The sequence below is a fragment of the Corapipo altera genome, unplaced genomic scaffold (assembly GCF_003945725.1).
Source record: "Corapipo altera isolate COAL_440 unplaced genomic scaffold, ASM394572v1 255, whole genome shotgun sequence".
Classification (NCBI taxonomy): domain Eukaryota; kingdom Metazoa; phylum Chordata; class Aves; order Passeriformes; family Pipridae; genus Corapipo; species Corapipo altera.
Genome location: NW_020884929.1, coordinates 1,308,421 through 1,324,005, shown reverse-complemented (window position 1 = coordinate 1,324,005; position 15,585 = coordinate 1,308,421). Strand labels below are relative to the sequence as shown.

Here is a 15,585-nt window from a genome sequence, read left to right as displayed (position 1 = left end):
CTCTATAGGAATAACCAGGATAACCACTGGGCAGTAAAAAAAATTCAGAAGCAGACCCGAAATGTCATTTATCTTACGCGAGTTCTTTTTCGGTTGCACACACTGAACATGTGAGAGCAGAGCATTTTTCACTGAAGAAACCATTTCAAATGTATTCAGTAAAAAAATGTTATATGATTGACTATTAAGTAAATCCCAAAGTGAATTAGGTGATTAATTTTTTACTGTTATTAACCCTAATGACTATGAGCCCATTATACTGACCGGTTTAATCTAAATTTCTTTCTTCTTTCACTTTTAGTAGGTCTGCTTTTTGAAGGCAAATATAAAATATAAATATCAATTTTCTTGTACTTTTAGGCTTTGTTGATGAGCTGTGTACCAGCCTAACAGTGCCAAACTCATTCTTGAGGCACTTGCTGCTGGCTTCCAGCATCTTGGCTACTCATGCAGTGATAATTTCTAATTCCAGCTCCTGAGGATTGATGACATTGCATTGATACAAAGCTAGAGCACCCCAAATCCTGTTCTACCTTGTCCAAACGTGATTTACTGATCCTTTAACTCAAGTTATGAGGTACATACTGAGTTGCCAAGCATGGAATTCTGGCCTACATGAGTGAGGAGGAGGTGGTCTTAGTCATCATTGCTCTCCTGGTCCCTGGTGGGATGAACACTGCCTATGTCAGAACAATGAACTGCATAAATCAGACTGATAAAATAACTTAAAACATATTTTGAGCTCATATCTATGAATTACTGTTATAGCTGAATACAATTAAATTTTACACATCACACATTCTTTAGCTATCTAAAAGTTACCTCCTCTTGGCCTCAGTCTGCGATATCTGGCCGAAAAAAAGTTCCTACAGGTGGATTGGCCCTTAATTTTGAAGATATTTATTGAAGATAGTTATTGCTGCTCCTGGAAATGTGCAGTCCATTACAGCAGGTAATGAAAAAAATCATCTGTCTATGGTGGTAATCTCCAGTGAAAGCAGTCTCACATCAAAGTTCATACTCTCCCACTGGATGCTTTAATGAAAAAAATAAAGCAGCTGGAACGTAATCCCTAAATATTTCTTGATTCTCCAAAATAAAGAAAATCACAGAAGTGAAATGTACTCTAGAGAAGCAGATCACTCCTCTCAGTAAGGATTCTGGTAAAGGACAATTGTGCAGTTTCCATAGGAGGCGGCAGAAGTTTAACTTCCACTTGAATGTTTATGAATTATCAGCCAGAAGTCACATCTTAAGAATCTATTGTTCAATGTGTAGCTGCTGACACCAAGTCAGGTGCTGACAAGGAACTGATTTAAATAACTCAGCCTGACTCTAAATATATATCCAACAGAATCTATACTTTAAAAGTACATAAATTAAAAAAAAATCTATTTTTATGTGAACAGTATAAAATATCACCTATATAAGGTATATATTATGGGGAAAAAAATCATTTTTATAGTTGATACAGACAAACTATTCAATGCTGTCAGTAAAGTGATGAATTTACTGATATCCTGAAACTGTGAAACCTCTCAAGTACAATCATAATGATTGGCTCACAGAGCTCACTTAAAAGCCAAAATATGTTAAGAAGGTACTACAATAAATGCAGAGACTTACCTATCACTTACCTCATGAAAAAAAAAGAAAACCAAAATACTGACTGAGATTATCTGTTCCAGTGTACTCACTCTATTTTTTTCTTAAAATCACAACTAGGTTTTGTACATTGGATTTTGCTCTGAACTGTTTTAAGCCAGTTGATTACCTACAGAACTGGACCTTTTAGATTAAAATAAGAATGAAAGCTGAATGATACAGCTTTAGTCATGGTCATGCTGCCCCTATTTTATTTTTAAGTTTTCCTTCTGTCATGGCCATGTAATTCCCCCCCCCCCCTTTTTTTATTTTCCCTTTAAGTGCCATTGCATCCATCATCCCTGCCTGATCTTCTAGGAACCTTTCAAGCATGGAACTGGAGCCAGGGAGCTGCTAAGGAGCTGAAGCCAATCTAGTTACAGTGAAGAGACAACTGTCTGGCTGCAGATGGACAGAACTGGCCAAGTTCCACCATCTCCACACACAGAATGCTGGAGGGTGAACAGGGAGCTGATTTTAGGGGTGATATTTCTCTGGAAAATAAAGTGGGACTGAAAACTGGACACTGGGAAAGGCAAAATCATGTACATGAAGTTTTGAAAGTGCTGATAGCAGTTTTAGCTGTAAATCACTGCAACAAGTAGGGTTCTAGAAAAGAAGAGTTACCACAAGAACCCAAAACCAAAGGAGTTCCATGTCTGCAGTGCCAAGGATCTCAGCAGCTCTGGAGATAAAAGAACTCTGGAATGCTAATTCTGCCCAGTGAAATTCCCTGTTCCCAGCTTAGTTGCAAAGTGATGAGACAAGAACAGTTTGGGCCAAGAACTACGGTGCACAGAGAAAACCGAGTGAATGCAGAGTAAATTCCAACAGTGCTGTAATTTACATTTTGCTGTGTCTCAGTGCGTTTTGAATGATCTATATAAAACCAAAACATGCCCTCCAAATTAAAATAAAACCCAAACAAGCTGGAAAAGGTACTGAGCAGACAAGGGACAAGTCAGTGGGTCACTACTAAGGAGAAACATGAGACAAAAAAAAAAAAAACTTCCACTGAGCAGAAATGACCAATGGGAATTCTGAATTGAGCCTGTAATGGTTTATGTGTCTATTAAAGGTGTTCAGCACACTTACATTGCAGTACTACTGTTAATCTGCATAGGTAGCAGTGTAGCAATAAAACAGTTGCAGGTTAAGCCTTCATAGAAAACTTACCTCACTAGTACTTCCAAAAAGCTTTTCCAGACTATGACTAAGAACATGGAATTCATGGACAGGATTTTGAAAGAATATTACAAAGTAATAAGGTAAGCAGAGGTAGACTGACTTCACAATGCATTAATTTTGATCAAGTTTTTCTTTTCTGTTTTATTGTGTTCTCGTGAATAAAAAGCAGAATATTAAAGCCAGTTCTCAGTATAGGGCTGTTCTAATGGTTATTCAGAACTTGAGACAATCTTTGGGATTCAAACATAGCAGCTCTATACCTAATATTCAAATGATGAATTCTATAAATGCTCCTCTTTATTTTTGTTTAAAAAAAATAAATAAAAAATGAGTTATTGCTATAGCTACAATCAACTTATGATACCTGAAATACACATTTGTTTAACTTGTGTTCATGTTCAATAAGATGCTCATGGTATTCTGTATTACAAATGTCATGACATTTTTCCCCTTTAACTAAATGAAAATCATACTCTTGGTCAGGTAACTTCTTCTCTGGGAACTGTTCAAATCTAGCAAGAACCTTTGAAAACATGCTGAAATTATTTAGAATGTTAGGTTAGGAACATGGAAGCCAACAAAAAAAAAAAAAAAAGAGCTTTTTCCCCCTCTCACACACACACATAGACCACAGTAAACTTCTTTAAGAGTGAAGAATCACCACAGAGGTTTTAAAACAGGCTTGCTGCTTTAAAGTAGCAGCCTTGCCATCTGTTCTATAGTAATTAGGAATGCAAAGAGAACACATTTCACAGTTACATCAGCACATAGTAAGATTAAACTGTTTAAATGACTAGGTAAAAGCTTCCCATGCTTGTACAACGAGATTTCCAGCTGTACTTCCCCTGTTCATGACATAAATAAGGAAAAATGATACCCTAGATAACATGAAAGTTTTAGAGTTACTAAATACTTCCTTGTATTTGCTGTTATATACAATGATTTGTCAGCTTAAGTCTGCAGTTTGTTCCTTTGAATCTGGACCAAAAACTCAGTGTGAGAGTGAAGAGAGGGTATAAAGAAGAACAGCTTAAATTTATTTAGAATTAGAGAAACATCTTAAGGTAGAAGATCTAATCAATATATCATAACTGCATTAGCTACTGGAAAGGAGTATGAACTACATTTACTGAGATATTACTTTTATTAATAAATCTAACAGGAAATCTAACAGGTGCTGATCATTGCTTGAGTCAGAATATGACATCAAGCTAGTGATAATCACAAATGGAACTATTCTTTCAAAAAGTAAAACTGAATGTACCTGAATCCACAAAAATCACAAATGCAGAATTTAATAGGTGAAATACAGAGAGATTTAAGAAGTAATCAAAAGTAAGAACAGTATTTAAATACATGAAAAACAGTGAGATTGAAATAAAAATGATGCATTTGCCACACTGTGAGAGGAAAATGCGACAAGAATTCCTTTTCTTTTATTAAAGTGGAGATATTGTGAAATTCTGCAACAAAGCAACACTGCCATTAGGCTTCCACAGACTGTTCTTGGTTCAGACTGAAAATGGGAACAACTGTGGTTTAAGTAAGAAGATTTGTAAGCCATTTAAAAGAAAGTTTACAGAATCCTCCAGACTTTTGACTACACAGCAGCCATTAAACATGCAGGAGATGGGTAATAGATGATGTATTTAAAAATGTATTGCTTAAATTACTTAGAAAAGTCAACACTGCATAAACTAGTAATCAGTGTTGGACAGGCTGTGTCAGATTTGAAGTGAGTTGTCAGTTTTCTCTGTTCCCTGTTTCTTCACATTTTTAAAATAGCATTTCATATTTCATAAACATTACTTGCTTTATAGAAAAATCCTCAGAACAAACAGCCACACGCATAACATAAATCAATAATTTCTTTTATAAATTTCATACCCATGCTGCCGCAATAGTTCTCTGTTCTGTTTCTACAATCACCTGTAATAAGTAAAAAGAAGAAATGCAATCACAATTTCTCTATTGGACTTTGCAGAGCCTAAGTTCTGTTGTTGGTGTGTGTAAATATCCCCCAAACTTACTTGGAGAGAGAACCTAGTCATGCAGGCCTAATGAACAGCTAGTCATCAACACCGAACCATTGTTAATTACTCACCTGCTCTGTGTTTAGCTTACAGTAGTTGTGATTTAGCTCAAACATCTTTCAGATGGGAGTGGTGTTTGGGTGAGCAGGCCCAGTGGGGCTGCTCAGCCCTCCTAACTCAGCCCTTCACCAGCAACCTGGTTTTAAACCACTTCTCGTGCTGATATCCACCTTCTAACAAGAACACGGGAAGAGAGCATGGGAAGAGAGTCTCCTTAAATAGTTTGCAAGCAGTGCACATTTTGTGTCTCTCTTAAACAGGACTTCCTGAGGGTGTTTTATTCTCTCAGGTGTGGGGCACTGAGGGAGGCACTTCATGGGAGAGGGGGTCTGGGGTCCCTCAGGGCTGCCCACAAGGCTCTGAGGGGGCTTTTAGACCCAAATTAAAAAGAAACCCCAAATAAAAAAAAAACCCACCAAACAACACACAACAACAAAAGAACATGAGCAATGAAAATGAACTTGCCAAACACAACTGAGCAAGCAATCACCTGGAGGCTTTACCAGTGTCTCCTCACCTGGGTGCTGTTCCTGAGGCAGGTCTGAGGGCAGAAATGTTGCCCACTGCCTCCCCACAGTTTCCTGCCCTTTTGAAGCCTTCTTTCTCACCCTTTTAGAGCCTTCTTTTCCCCCTCACCTCTTCTCGCCCTTTCACAGCCTTCTTTCCCATCCTTTTGGGACTTTCTTTGCCCCTCATGACTCCCTGCCCTTTTTTGAGGTTTTTTTTTTTGCCCCCCTCCCTCGCACTTTCCTGCCCTTTCAGTACCTTCTCTGCCGCTCACACTTTCCCTCCATTTTTAGAGGCTCTTCTTGCCCCGTGTTCCCTCGCAGTCTCCTTCCCTTTCGGAGTCATCTTTGCCCCTCACCGCTTCCTCCCCTTTTAAAGTCTTCTTTGCCCCCGCCCCTCACAGTTTCCCACCCTTTTTGGAGGCTTCGTTACCCCGCTCCCTCAGAGCTGCCCTTGGCTGTGAGGGTACTGTGGGGCTGCCGCTCCTCGGGGCTGCTTGGGGCTCTCCCGGCAGGTTAGTGGGTCTACACTGCCTGGTAACGCTGCGTGGTTGGGAAGGGTTTCCTCCTACCTCTGCCTCAGGGAAGAAGAACTTCGTTTTTCAAGGGGGGAAGCCTTCTTGAGGGGCTGGTTGCGGCCGGTCCGTGCCGCCTCCCCTGCAGGCTGCTTCGCTTTCGGCTCTGGCGCTGACTGAGGTGCAAGGTCACTCCTTTCCCTCTGTTTGTGGTTCTATGTCATCTGAATTTATATCTGAATTTATATCTGAATTTATATCTGAATTTATATCTGAATTTATATCTGAATTTATATCTGAATTTATATCTGAATTTATATCTGAATTTATATCTGAATTTATAGATATAGATAGATATAAATTCAGAAATAGCCCCTGGAGATGATGAAAAGATGCTGCTGAACACTTACAGGCAAGTGGGGGTTAACCCTATTCATTGCTCTCATGCGTGTGGTGTAATTATTTCCCTTATCTTAAATATCCCCCCCCACTCTACTTAATAAACCGACCAGCAGGGTGTTAATAAAAGAAATAGCTATTACTAAAGCATGTTTTTCTTTTAGAAGAAAACAAGTTTCTGATTTTGGTTTTATCAGAACCCAGCACCCCCTTAAGGGAGTGGGGTGGGTCTAAAGCAGCTATTAAAATTATGGTTTGGAAATGAAATTTGATTTAAAAAGCAGCAGCCCCATTGCTTTACAAAGGCATTTCAGTAAAATAGTGCTGTTTCAGGTCATTATTTGAGCTTTGTGTGCTGCTTTATTGAAGATAGCTACTTAAAATATTACAGATATGAAATGGAAAACTGTCGAACCTTTTATTATTGGATATTTGAACAACAAATACAGGCCTCTACAAGATAAAAAATTTGCTTACCCCATTGGTAAATGCTTATTATTTCTGTAGCACACTAATACAATGTTATTTTTATAACTTTTTCTTTTTTTTAACTCCACTCTGTGCTACCTGGAAACTTGAGGAACAGTCATGGTTTTCCCCCTGTCTTCAAGGCTATCCAGCAACCAGTTCCTTGATGATGTATGATGTTCAGTGTTACTAGGCACCAATTTAGAAAATTCTGGAGTTTAATGCCTGGTTTTAAGATTCACTTGTGCAGAAATTTGTGAGGGAGCAAGGTAAATACATATAGTAATTGTGGGGTTTTTTGTCCAGCTGCCATCTGTGTTCTCAGAAAGACCATCTTTGCTGTCCATTAACATAGAAAGGTGAAGACCTTGGAGGTGTGGCTTAATGCATTTTAATGTGTCTTCCACCATTAATAAATTAATGAACTAATAAATTAATTAATAAACTGTTGAAACAGTTGTTTTGGGATGAAACTGCCTAAATCTTTGTCCTGAGTTCCTGGTATTCACACAGCTCTTACTTTCTCTTACTTGTCTCCTGTGTGTGTTGATACAGTCATGTTCACACATACATCCTGAATTACAGGTAGGAACCAGTGTTGCAGGTTTTTCTCCTCAGTTTCAGTCAAGTGTGCAAGACTGTTCTCCTGAAGTGCTACAAAATGAAAGCTCTTTGAAATTTCTGAGAGAATATGATAAAATTGAAATGTTTTGGACAGCGCTATTCCTTCTGACAATTAGAATTAGGCAGAGGAAAGCGTGGTGTGCTTGTTGTGTTTGGGGGTTTTGCCTGTTTGTTTTGAAGTGGGTCTAGAAGTGTGAATTGATGCTCATTCACACAACTAATAATTAATAAAATAGTATTATTAGCATTAATGACTTCTAACACCATATGTGCATCTGTGAATGGTTCTTATGACATCAACTAGAAAACCCTCAATGTTAATACTTGTATTACATTGGTATTATAGGATTATGTTTCCTTATGAACATAGGGAAGCTGCCAATATTTGACAATATTTGTATTTTGTTATGATTAGATCAAGGTTTTAGCACAAAACTCAGTAAATGTTGCCAAGATATTTGGCTCCTATGATAGACTAGTATCTTTCAGCTTTTCCATATGCAGCCATTTTAACAAATGGGTTTAATTAGCGATAATGAAAGTGAGGCAAATTAGAATGCTCAGTTACTTGCTAGAAATATTTGTTTTGTTTTAGTGGAACTATGAATCTATGTGAAAAGTAGTGATACATACTTTTTCATTTCAGAGTGTTGTCAAACAGCTCAGTTGGCTTTTGAGGAGAATCCTGCTGTGTGCATATTCAAACCACCTATTCCAACCTTTGCTGGCCTGCAGTTTTCAGAAAAGCACCCAAAATAGTAAGTTTGTCTCATAAAATTCAGAATAGCTGAGGCTTGACCCCTGTGCTTTAGTAAGAGTGTGTCCTGTGTTTGCTTCCTTGCTTTATTCATGTTGTGATTTTGTGTGTATAACAGCAATAAATTCACAGTGCTACTGCAAAACTTCTCCAGAGGATACCAACTTCACCATTTTCAGGTAAATTCTTGGAAGGAGAGAATTGTTGTGGATTTGTTTTTTTTTTTTTTGATTGCTCAGTTCTATTGGTAATAAATTAAAAAATTGCTGTTGTTGGATACTGTTACTGCCATTACTGTTACAATGTTACTGATGTGTCAAGGAGTGTTTCTATGACCAACAGGTAAATGTAACTTGTATATAGGTGTAAATCTAGAGATATGGGTAGACAATCAAGATACTCTAAATTTTATGTGCTTACAGTTTGTAAACACTTAAATAGTTCCTATAACCATGTTTTTACTTGCCTATGGCTACTTGGAACTTGCTGGAAATGGCAGAGTATAAGCATGGATAATCACAGCAAGGCCACCATATTAAAGGCTCTTCTGCAGCTCATTCAGCAGTTATTTGATTGTGTATTCTCTGCATAAATATGCCAGATTTTGGTACCCAAACTGGGTATTTAACTACAGAGTATGGGTCTGAAACTTTTATGGAGAATGAGAGATTTCCCTGTACTGGTTGTGTGACTGAATGCAGCCAACATATTGTGCTTGGTAAGATTTGCCTCATGATTGTGCATCTTAGAAAGAAAATATGCTATTGTAAGACTTGCAAGTCTTTCTAAATCCTAATCTTATTAATGAATAGTGGATACTTTATTTACCCATTTATGTCTCACTCTAAATCATTTTAAAATTGTTCAGGTGCATTTAGGCAAATCCAGACCTCTCTAGTTGATCTAGTAGAGAAATAGAGACCAATAAGTCAGTAATGGAAATTAATTCATTTTCTAAGTTTAATACATTTCAGCAGAACTACATTACATCATCCTGATTTGTGATGACTGGTTTTTAAGTCTGAAGTAGGCCAGGAAGAGGATATAATCTTTCATGCTTACAATTCTGTTCTGTATTGATATTCTTTAAAGCTAAATATTCATTAAAGCTCCAAATTGAAAAGAATGCAGATATTTTGTCTGTTTAGCCATTTTTGAGACAGAAGAGAAGACAGAAGAAGTTGAACATTAAGGTAGTGTTTATTTCATACTTTTCAACAGGTAGATAAGCTTTTTCACATTGATATTGGAAAGAAACTTGCTTTGGTGGATATGATCTATATTGAGCAAATACAAAAGAAAATAATCTCTTTGCCAAGAGAATAAATTACATGGCAGAAACTGAATCAGCTCATTGTATTTTTCTTCTCCTAGCTGATGGATGCCTGACAGGACCTATATTCTCTCTTGCCCACGACTGAAAAGCAAAAAAAAAAAAAAATAATTTCTTTTCTTTCACAGCAAATATTTATTAAGATTATTCTTGTTATTTTATTACCTTATCTGAGCTGTGCTGTTTTTATTACCTTTTCCCTACTGCAACCATCTTTCTGCAGTCCAGTTTAGCTGCTTTGGCTGAGCAAGGCAGGGAGGAAAAGGAAGCAGGGACTCTTAATACTTCCCTCATGCAACTCCAGTGGGGAATGTCTTTGCTATCCAACTTAGGTCACTGTGTTGGACAGAGAAAATGGGTACAGATCCTGCAGCTGTGTGCACACAGAAGTGTTCATGCCTGAGTAACTTGGCCTCAATCCTCTTGTCCTCACAAGTTCAAAGTAAAAGCTGGTCTGTGTAGATGCCAGAGATGGGTAAAGTTGTGTGAACAAAGGCCATGTCTGGGGAAAAACAAGAGGAGAAAGAAAGGAACCGTGAGATAAAAGCTAGATTTAATTTCCTGACATGCTTTCTTCTGAATATACATCACTTCAATTTTCTTCCTCTTGAGAATGTGAAGGTACAATGCCTTTGTGTTTGTTTCCACTAGGAGTTAAAAACACTGGCTTTGATTGATGGAAATTCCCTTTTTTATTACTAAGTTTTTCCAGTAACCCTACCTACAAGGATTAAGCAGCAGTAATACTGAGTGGTGTCCTTGCCTTGAGTCTGCTTCCACTCCTCCACACAGAACTGATGTCCTGCCTTTACTCTTAGTACACGGTTTTGTTCTAGTGTTTCATGACTGGAAGAACACAGGGAGGAAGGTTTTGAAGGTCAAATGATAGAAAAATCACATAGTTCATCAATAGCATGCATATAATCTTGGGATCTGTAAACTTAACTATGCTGAGTTTTCATTTCTTAAAAAATTTTATGACTCAAATGTTTATTCCTTAAGAGACTTATACATTTCTTGTTGAAGAATGAAAATAACGTTCACAGACTTTTCTCAAATTCAAAGTGTGCTCTCCTCACAGATGGCAAGTATTCAAGGTCTAAATTCCTATAAATGTGATAGTCTGTATCATCTTTTATGTTTACCCAGGAATATGAAAGAGTTGCATAAAATAAAAACAATAAAATATATTGTTCATCTCTTCTTGTCTATACTGTGGGGCTAGGCTAGTCAGTCACACTGTAATTATCTCATGCATAAAAATCTTGTTTTCAGATAATTACCCAGTTTTTCAACCCCAGCATAATGCATAAGACTATCACGATTAAATTATAGGACTAGATTAAATGTGAAATGCAAACTTTTAAAGGAATTGGCTGGCTCTGTACAGGGGCATTCTTTTATTAATCTGAAAGCATAATAAACCTTTAACTTCCACAGTACAAGTGCATCTGCATAATTGCTTACTGCTGTTGGGTATTTTTCTTCCACAAAGCTAATAATTCTAGAATGCCTAAATAATAAAACTTTTTTGTGGTTTAAAAGAAGGTTGGGATAAAACTTGGCATGGTCATAGTCCTATTTTGAACTAGGGGTCTAAAATGTATAGTTTCTTTTAGGAATAATAGGCAAAATAGGAATATTTGTATTGCTCATGAATTCTTTGCTTCAATCTGACTGGCACTAATTTTCCCTTTAAAAATGACACTTTTTTTTCAGTTTTGTACTATTTGTCCTCTTTTAATATGGCAACTCATTACTGAACCTAGAATATATCTGTACCTTGGGCTCAGATGTGCTAGAGTTTAATGGGACAAATATGTATGATTTCTCTTCTAATTAATTTGGCTGTTATTTTTAATGGGAATATTTAGGAACTAATTACAAGTGTAATTTGTAGAAGGCTTTTTCTTTTGGAATTTCCTATTAAGAATGAATAATACATTGAATAATGGAGGTACAACAAACAGTTCTAGCTTGGACCTAGTAATTTTTGCTTCACTTCTGTTTGCCTGCTGTAGTTCCATGTTATTTAGTAGAGATAGTTATTATAGTGCTCAGTGTATTATATGCTTTGAATGACAAGAGCTATAATATATAATCTAGTAGTTGACTTAGAAGTAGGTTTTTTATTGCATATTTGCCATAGGGGACAGCAAATCTACTGTAGGAATAAGGAAAACAGTGGTTGATGTAACAACAGATTATATGGTTCTTCCCATTTACAGCAGCCAAAGAATGTAATTTTGTTAAAATGACTCAGATTTTGAACTTAGGAGAAGTAAGTCTTCTGTTTGATAACTAAATGCACTGCAATGAGAACTGCAACACAGGAAAGAGAAGGGCAACCAGCAGTAGATGAAGTTGTGTGTCACGAAGCCACCAGGTTAGGAGCAGCTTCAGTGAATTTATTAGTTTTGGTAGAACAATGTGAAATAAATAGGCACTTGCTTAATAAAAATCCTGTGTACACGTTGTAGAAAAGAGCCATTATTAATCTGTGTAATGAAACGAGTCAAATTCTGCTGAACAACTTTGTATTCCTGCTGATATTGAACATTCATCTCCAACTGTTTCTAGTTATTCCTCGAGTCTGAGGTGGTAAAGTGCCAGGAAAAATTGAGTGATCTGTAAGGAAAAAGACTCATTAGAATATGGTACTTTCTCCATTTCCCAGGTTTTGCAGGGGTGTTTGTGCCATTATTTTTCCCCCGAGTGTTCATCTCAGTCATAGATATCTCAAGCTATTGAACTTGTTTGTTGATGAGTCAGCCAAACCTTTCATGGCAAGGTTGTAGAAAGGAGAGACACATTTACTGAGGGACCTGTAGCTTTGTTGAAGTACCACAGAAGACTTAATTTTTACCCAATAAATGGATGTATTTCATTTTACTGTCTGATCCGAAGAACACCACTTCTAACTAAATGTGAAATTACCTCCTTGCCACATCTCTCCTTGCATTAAATGTAGGACTGAGGATTTAAGTGAGCTCAAGTAATATGCAAGACCAATTTTTGCCCCATGAATTACACTTTCAAAGCATGTAGTTTGATTAACAATAGATTTAGGCCCAGTCATGGTGAAAAAGCTTTAAATTGGAAGCATTGGATATTGTTAAAATTATTGGATATTGTTAAAATATCCAATATTGGAATATTGCAATATTTCCAATTCCAATACTTTCTAATTATTGGAAATGGTTAAAATTAATGAGCACTTTTCTTTTGACTTTATAGTGTTTTGGATCAGGTTATCCATTTCTGTATACATTATAAAATGTCAGGTGCCATGAATTAACTCAGTGCCATGTTTGTCATGTTTGTTGTCATGTTTGTCCCTTGAATCTCCCAGCATGTTTGAAAACAGAACTCCTGTTTTGTTTTATCTGTCCAGAAATGACTTCACACTCTTTTAATTAAGAGCAATAGAAATATGATTTTCTTTAATGGTCTTCTGGAACAACTGTTAGAACTTCAGCTGGTGGTACCATAAATTGAATGTGATAAAAGAAAAAAGGGGGGAAATGGGCACCTTATCTGTTTTTTATATGCATGTCTGATGTTACTTAGTTTGTCTTGTGGCTTGTACACATACAATCAAATATAACACACATTTCAGTTGTATATTATGAACTACAGGTGATAACTGTCTGTTGTAGGAAACAATGAACCTTAATACAACATCAGTGCTTACACATGGATGTGAATTTTTCCAGGATTGTCCTTTTCTCTTGATTTTTTTTCAAACCAGGTAAGAGAAGATGTGCTATACTTATATATGTGTCTAAAACCACTAATAAGGTGGAAGTTTTGAGGTTTTTTTTCTGTGTATTTAAGTGATGGAAACAATTTTTTGTCAGTCATAATGACACTTTACAGTATTCTTAAGTTCTTAGTTTATTTTGGGTTGTATTGCCTAGTTTTCAGTCTGTCTAGCTCAATGTCCACTGTCAATACATGCATTTACAACATTAATCATAAGAGAAAACCAGATCTGTAAGTAAAGAGGGGATCATGGCACATGCTATCATATAACAAAATGCATTCAAGGGAGGCTATCAAAAATGCAGTAAAAATGGACTGTAGAAATAGGCAAAGTATTGAAATACTTTGTAAAATTAGAAAGTAGGGTATGTTTAGGGATCTAAACATATCAAATTGAACTGCAGTCTGGTATTATCCACTACCAAAGAGTAGACTGGGAAGAGTCATTTCAGAGTTTCAGTAAATAGAGTAATACAAACAACATAATTGAAGTTGGAAAGATAAGGGAGGGAAATAGGCAGCAGAGATCACTGCCTCGTTTGATTTAGGATTATAGCACATACTGAAGCTACAGGGGTGCTAAGACAAAATAATGTCAAAAATGCCAAGTTTGGTAAAACCAGAGAATAGTGTGCAATGCCATAACTTGGATGGGAAATGCTTGAGAGATCCGAGGTTTGGCACTATTTAAAGCAAGAATTTTAAATGCAAAATTAAGGGACCTTGTAATCAATGTATGAGTAAAAGTAATCCTAGTGAATGATGGTGTGATGAGAAAGATGGTGCCCACAACTTCTCTTAAAGTCTGTTATTGTTTCCAAGTGTGCAGACCTTCAGAAAAAGGAACACATATGAGTAAAATTAGGCTGAAGATGGAGGCTGTATGTTCTGAGGCTCTCATGAAAACCATATCTAAGAGTAAATTTTTTCTGATTTGCAAACTGTCTCAATTGTAGCTAGCTGATCCCATTCCTGAACAAAACAGCCTTTTCCCAATATAAATATCATATTGCTTTTTAGGTGTTCTTTGTGTTGCTGTGTCTCTGAAAGAAGCTGACAGTTCCCAGATCAGGTAAATGAGCTCCTGTGTGATCTTGCAGTCCCTTTTGATACAGAGCTCTTGTAGGAAGAAGGTGACATGTTTAAACAGTACTGCTGCATTCTGGTGGTCTTTGGCTTTCAGGATCTACTTCAGCAACTTGAAGTAGTTTAATGCTGCCCACCTAGACCTGAGCCTAAATTAAAGATGTGTGCCTAAATATTGGCAGTAGTAATGATGAGATAGTTCTTGATACTGTAAAATACTGGGACTGGGTGTAGTACCCTTTGAGTGCAGTCTGTGCTAGAATAATTTAAAATAAAGTATTCCTTATATCACAAAATAAATTTGTACAAACATTTTAATGCTTGCTGGTGTTTTCATAAGTTACTGCTTCTGATGATGAATTTTCAGTCAAGATGAACATCTGAATCTTAGAAGACATGATGAAATCCTATCAGGATCTTGGTGGGTTTTCCAAGTAAGTATTTTATAGGTAAAAATATAAAGTCTGTAGTAAAAGTAGTGTGTCCTGCAGCAATCTCCACTACAATTAGATGTCATTAATAATGCAGCGCTGAAAAAGTTTGCATAAGAAATCCGGAGCATTAATATTTTATTGTTGCTAATATGCTTTGATTTTGGTTCACAGTTTTTGGCTTGAGCAAGGGAAAAGTGATTTTGAACAGTGTTTTTCCATATGAGTAGAGAAATATTAATCATTTTCTCAGGAAACTCTCATGGGAAGTTGCACATTTTGCAAAGCTTATTTTCAAGCTTCTTTCTCATTCATATTTTTTCTGATTAACATTATATGAGCCTTTTCCTTTAAAATTCAATGTGTGAAATCTTGCCCTGCCAAAGCCCGAGGCACAAGTTCCCTGGTTATTTTTGGAATGAAATTCTGACCCTATTAATAAGCAAAGCTTTGACAAATGCCAAGGAAGTGAATGAGATCAGAACACAAAAGCTCCTTCCACATAACTATTTTCTAACAGCTAATCACTGGAGTCCTTTTCACTACCTGGAGGCCACGCAGAGAAAGAAAATGTTCACATTTTAACTTTATCAAGAGTTGTCACGTGGACTTTGGTGATGACTCACAGTGATTGTTACCATCTGACACAGTAAAGGCAATTATAATCTGTCAAATCAAAATCAAAGGGAGGAGGATTTTTTTTTTCTTGCATTTCAGAGTTGAGGTAAGGCAAAAATATTTGTGTGCTCTGCTGCTGGAAGTACGTAAGCAGGAAC

General features: G+C 36.7%; 2 long non-coding RNA genes across 2 annotated transcripts in view; one reads left to right on the top strand and one right to left on the bottom strand.

Moving 5' to 3' along the window:
• The window catches only part of LOC113954559, a 50,706-nt gene extending 44,853 nt beyond the window's left edge, over positions 1-5,853 (bottom strand). The window contains exons 1-2 of the long non-coding RNA XR_003530269.1: positions 5,443-5,853; positions 4,720-4,761 (exon numbers count right to left, since the gene is read on the bottom strand). This is a non-coding gene — a long non-coding RNA (uncharacterized LOC113954559). The remainder of the gene's footprint in view (positions 1-4,719; positions 4,762-5,442) is intronic.
• Positions 5,854-6,333: 480 nt separating this feature from the next.
• On the top strand, positions 6,334-9,620 carry LOC113954560. The gene is made up of 3 exons (XR_003530270.1): positions 6,334-7,082; positions 8,084-8,195; positions 9,569-9,620. It is a non-coding gene; the product is annotated as an uncharacterized LOC113954560 (long non-coding RNA).
• The last annotated feature ends 5,965 nt before the right edge of the window (positions 9,621-15,585 follow it).